This window comes from Schistocerca serialis, unplaced genomic scaffold (assembly GCF_023864345.2).
Source record: "Schistocerca serialis cubense isolate TAMUIC-IGC-003099 unplaced genomic scaffold, iqSchSeri2.2 HiC_scaffold_1153, whole genome shotgun sequence".
Taxonomy (NCBI): domain Eukaryota; kingdom Metazoa; phylum Arthropoda; class Insecta; order Orthoptera; family Acrididae; genus Schistocerca; species Schistocerca serialis.
The window spans coordinates 280,001-285,000 of record NW_026047352.1 but is presented as its reverse complement, the minus strand read 5'-3'; the positions used below and the strand labels follow the sequence as shown (position 1 = coordinate 285,000).

The following is a 5,000-nucleotide window of genomic DNA, read 5'->3' as shown; positions in this document are numbered from 1 at the left end:
CCAACATCACAATACTGCCTCCTGTCACAGTACACAAACAATGGCAGGAATGAAAGACACAGATCTGCCACAACCTTGGAATCGGAGCGCCGCCTGTCATGAGCCACAAGTGCATCCTGACGTGACAAATCGGATGATCCCGCAGGCATGCACTTACGATAATCACTATCAACGAACCTGCCGCCCCCTCCCCCCCCAAAATACACCTTTCCCTACAACGTGTACCTTAACCTAAGCTATATTGTACCTTAACCTAAGCGATATTGTACCTTAACCTAAGGTATATCGTACCTTAACCTAACCTACATTGCGCCTTCACCTAACCTACGTTGTACCTTAACCTAACCTACGTTGTACCTTAACCTAACCTACGTTGTACCTTAACCTAACCTACGTTGTACCTTAACCTAACCTACGTTGTACCTTAACCTAACCTACGTTGTACCTTAACCTAACCTACGTTGTACCTTAACCTAACCTACGTTGTACCTTAACCTAACCTACGTTGTACCTTAACCTAACCTACGTTGTGCCTTAACCTAACCTACGTTGTGCCTTAACCTAACCTACGTTGTGCCTTAACCTAACCTACGTTGTGCCTTAACCTAACCTACGTTGTGCCTTAACCTAACCTACGTTGTGCCTTAACCTAACCTACGTTGTGCCTTAACCTAACCTATGTTGTGCCTTAACCTAACCTATGTTGTGCCTTAACCTAACCTATGTTGTGCCTTAACCTAACCTATGTTGTGCCTTAACCTAACCTATGTTGTGCCTTAACCTAACCTATGTTGTGCCTTAACCTAACCTATGTTGTGCCTTAACCTAACCTATGTTGTGCCTTAACCTAACCTATGTTGTGCCTTAACCTAACCTATGTTGTGCCTTAACCTAACCTATGTTGTGCCTTAACCTAACCTATGTTGTGCCTTAACCTAACCTACGTTGTGCCTTAACCTAACCTACGTTGTGCCTTAACCTAACCTACGTTGTGCCTTAACCTAACCTACGTTGTGCCTTAACCTAACCTACGTTGTGCCTTAACCTAACCTACGTTGTGCCTTAACCTAACCTACGTTGTGCCTTAACCTAACCTACGTTGTGCCTTAACCTAACCTACGTTGTGCCTTAACCTAACCTACGTTGTGCCTTAACCTAACCTACGTTGTGCCTTAACCTAACCTATGTTGTGCCTTAACCTAACCTATGTTGTGCCTTAACCTAACCTATGTTGTGCCTTAACCTAACCTATGTTGTGCCTTAACCTAACCTATGTTGTGCCTTAACCTAACCTATGTTGTGCCTTAACCTAACCTATGTTGTGCCTTAACCTAACCTATGTTGTGCCTTAACCTAACCTACGTTGTGCCTTAACCTAACCTACGTTGTGCCTTAACCTAACCCATATTGTACCTTAACCTAACCCATATTGTACCTTAACCTAACCCATATTGTACCTTAACCTAACCCATATTGTACCTTAACCTAACCCATATTGTACCTTAACGTAACCTAATTTGTGCCTTAACGTAACCTAATTTGTGCCTTAACGTAACCTAATTTGTGCCTTAACGTAACCTAATTTGTGCCTTAACGTAACCTAATTTGTGCCTTAACGTAACCTAATTTGTGCCTTAACGTAACCTAATTTGTGCCTTAACGTAACCTAATTTGTGCCTTAACGTAACCTAATTTGTGCCTTAACGTAACCTAATTTGTGCCTTAACGTAACCTAATTTGTGCCTTAACGTAACCTAATTTGTGCCTTAACGTAACCTAATTTGTGCCTTAACGTAACCTAATTTGTGCCTTAACGTAACCTAATTTGTGCCTTAACGTAACCTAATTTGTGCCTTAACGTAACCTAATTTGTGCCTTAACGTAACCTAATTTGTGCCTTAACGTAACCCATGTTGTGCCTTAACGTAACCCATGTTGTGCCTTAACGTAACCCAATTTGTGCCTTAACGTAACCCATGTTGTGCCTTAACCTAACCTATATTGTGCCTCAACCTAACCTATATTGCGCCTTAACCTGACGCACGTTGTCGCTGAACCTGCTCTGTAATTGTTATGCAACTCGTTAAATTAGTGTAGTGTTGCCTAACCGCAACCCTCGCAATATAGTTCGCTATTCGCACTGCCCGGTCCCCTGTGTATCGCGTCATGTTAAACACCTTGCAGGTGTTGCTGACTTTCCACATGCTCCTGCTATACACTGTAATGTGGATAGCAGCAGGACGTACATGCCCCCCCCCCTTCCCCCCTGCCTTCGCAAGCTGGTCGTTGAGAAGTTTGCATGTTCAATGCCCTTCGCATGCCGACGTACTCAGCCTACGTTGTGGTACGGCCTGTCACCTGTCCGCCGATGTACGCAAAACCCACAAACTGTACTGCACATTGGTCCGTATGTACTGAATGATACATCGTGGCACATGTGTGACCGTACGACGACTGCGCCTAGCAACGGCAGACCATACAGTCCAAATATTGTGCACGCAGCTACGTGTCGTCTCCCTATAAGAGCTGGATTGCAGTGTGGTACGCCATTCAGACGTGTGGGAGGAACGGACGCCCTGGATGGCGATCAGCATGAGCAGTCTGTTGATGTAGTGGAGCGTGTATTCGGACGTAGTCGTCTCTTCTCACACACCGTGATAGCATGTTGCACCGCGTTCCACATCTGCGACATCCTGCAGAGGCCGGCTGACAGTCGTTCGCGCAATGGACACCGCATACGTACGGGGGCTACCTTCCACGTGTTCTCGAGGCGTGCACATGTTGTTGCGTCTATGTGGGCAGACGTAGTGTGTTGTGACACCTGACACAGGCATGCAATACTCGTTGCAAATGGCGATGGACGTCTACGTTTGCTGGTGACGTTACGCAAATGAACAACAGGTAACCCGTTGTGGTGCGGTTGTTCTCGCTAGAGGTGAATCAGTGTTGGCGACGATCGGTCGAGCTATTAACCGGTTGTTTCAGGGATACCCACCATGCCCACGAACGTGAAAGGGGACCCACCATGCCCACGAACGCGAAAGGGGATCTGGGTGTGAGGCGATACGCGGCGGTGGCTGGGTGGGACCGTCCCCGGCCGGTGAGGGGGGGCCGCCCGGCGTGCTGGCAGCGCGGTGCGTGGGCGCACGCGCTACAGCCGGCTGGTGGGGGCGGCCAGTGGCAGGCGCGCCGGCCGACGGACGCGGCAGGCGGCGCAGCTGCGCGCCGGCGCCCCCTGCTCGCGGCGCCTTGCGGCCAAAGTAGGTCCTCGCGGGCCCGGTGCGAAGCGCGGTGGCCATCTGCAGTGTGCTGGTCCGATTGAGGACTGTGTGCGCTGAGGATGCGCCGCCGCCCGGCGCTCGGCGCCGCGACGCCGTCTGCTGCTCGGTCGCCCCAGCGGTTCTCGCAGGTGGTTTGTATCGCAGCTGTGCGGACGTGTTGGCGCGTGCGCTGTGCTGGGAGAGTTCGCTTTGGCACCCAAGTGGGGCTTTTGTCCTTCTGTGGCGCTGGCGTTGGAGCTGCCGGTCACCGTAGGTGGCGCGTGTTGTCTCCCGCCGGCAATGCCACGACAGCACGCTCCCGGGCCTCTGTCGGCAGCGGCAAGCTCAGTTGGGAGCACGGGTGGTCGCACCTAAAGCGTCTACTCGCCTAACTCCGGGCGATTGCGCCTCTCTCGAACCCGACCAAGTACTTAGGACGGCGCTGCGCGCCGCCGGGACCTGAGAGGGTTTCGAGGTGTGTTGTGCAGGGGAGCTCAGCCTCCTCCTGTTTGCAGAATAATTGAGCGGACGCTTGCGTGTTCGCGCGGGCCCCCGGGACACACTCCCGGGCGGCCGGCTGCTCAGCTCTAGTTGACGCAGCTCCCTGGTTGATCCTGCCAGTAGTCATATGCTTGTCTCAAAGATTAAGCCATGCATGTCTCAGTACAAGCCGCATTAAGGTGAAACCGCGAATGGCTCATTAAATCAGTTATGGTTCCTTAGATCGTACCCACGTTACTTGGATAACTGTGGTAATTCTAGAGCTAATACATGCAAACAGAGTCCCGACCAGAGATGGAAGGGACGCTTTTATTAGATCAAAACCAATCGGTCGGCTCGTCCGGTCCGTTTGCCTTGGTGACTCTGAATAACTTTGGGCTGATCGCACGGTCCTCGTACCGGCGACGCATCTTTCAAATGTCTGCCTTATCAACTGTCGATGGTAGGTTCTGCGCCTACCATGGTTGTAACGGGTAACGGGGAATCAGGGTTCGATTCCGGAGAGGGAGCCTGAGAAACGGCTACCACATCCAAGGAAGGCAGCAGGCGCGCAAATTACCCACTCCCGGCACGGGGAGGTAGTGACGAAAAATAACGATACGGGACTCATCCGAGGCCCCGTAATCGGAATGAGTACACTTTAAATCCTTTAACGAGTATCTATTGGAGGGCAAGTCTGGTGCCAGCAGCCGCGGTAATTCCAGCTCCAATAGCGTATATTAAAGTTGTTGCGGTTAAAAAGCTCGTAGTTGGATTTGTGTCCCACGCTGTTGGTTCACCGCCCGTCGGTGTTTAACTGGCATGTATCGTGGGACGTCCTGCCGGTGGGGCGAGCCGAAGGCGTGCGACCGCCTCGTGCGTGCTCGTGCGTCCCGAGGCGGACCCCGTTGAAATCCTACCAGGGTGCTCTTTATTGAGTGTCTCGGTGGGCCGGCACGTTTACTTTGAACAAATTAGAGTGCTTAAAGCAGGCAAGCCCGCCTGAATACTGTGTGCATGGAATAATGGAATAGGACCTCGGTTCTATTTTGTTGGTTTTCGGAACCCGAGGTAATGATTAATAGGGACAGGCGGGGGCATTCGTATTGCGACGTTAGAGGTGAAATTCTTGGATCGTCGCAAGACGAACAGAAGCGAAAGCATTTGCCAAGTATGTTTTCATTAATCAAGAACGAAAGTTAGAGGTTCGAAGGCGATCAGATACCGCCCTAGTTCTAACCATAAACGATGCCAGCCAGC

The 5,000-nt window shown here is 51.0% G+C and overlaps 1 non-coding gene across 1 annotated transcript in view; it reads left to right on the top strand.

Moving 5' to 3' along the window:
- The first annotated feature begins 3,861 nt into the window (after nt 1-3,861).
- LOC126432764 (small subunit ribosomal RNA) overlaps nt 3,862-5,000 on the top strand; it is a 1,909-nt gene continuing 770 nt past the window's right edge. Inside the window, exon 1 of the ribosomal RNA XR_007578207.1 lies at nt 3,862-5,000. This exon is cut by the window's right edge and continues 770 nt beyond it. This is a non-coding gene — a ribosomal RNA (small subunit ribosomal RNA).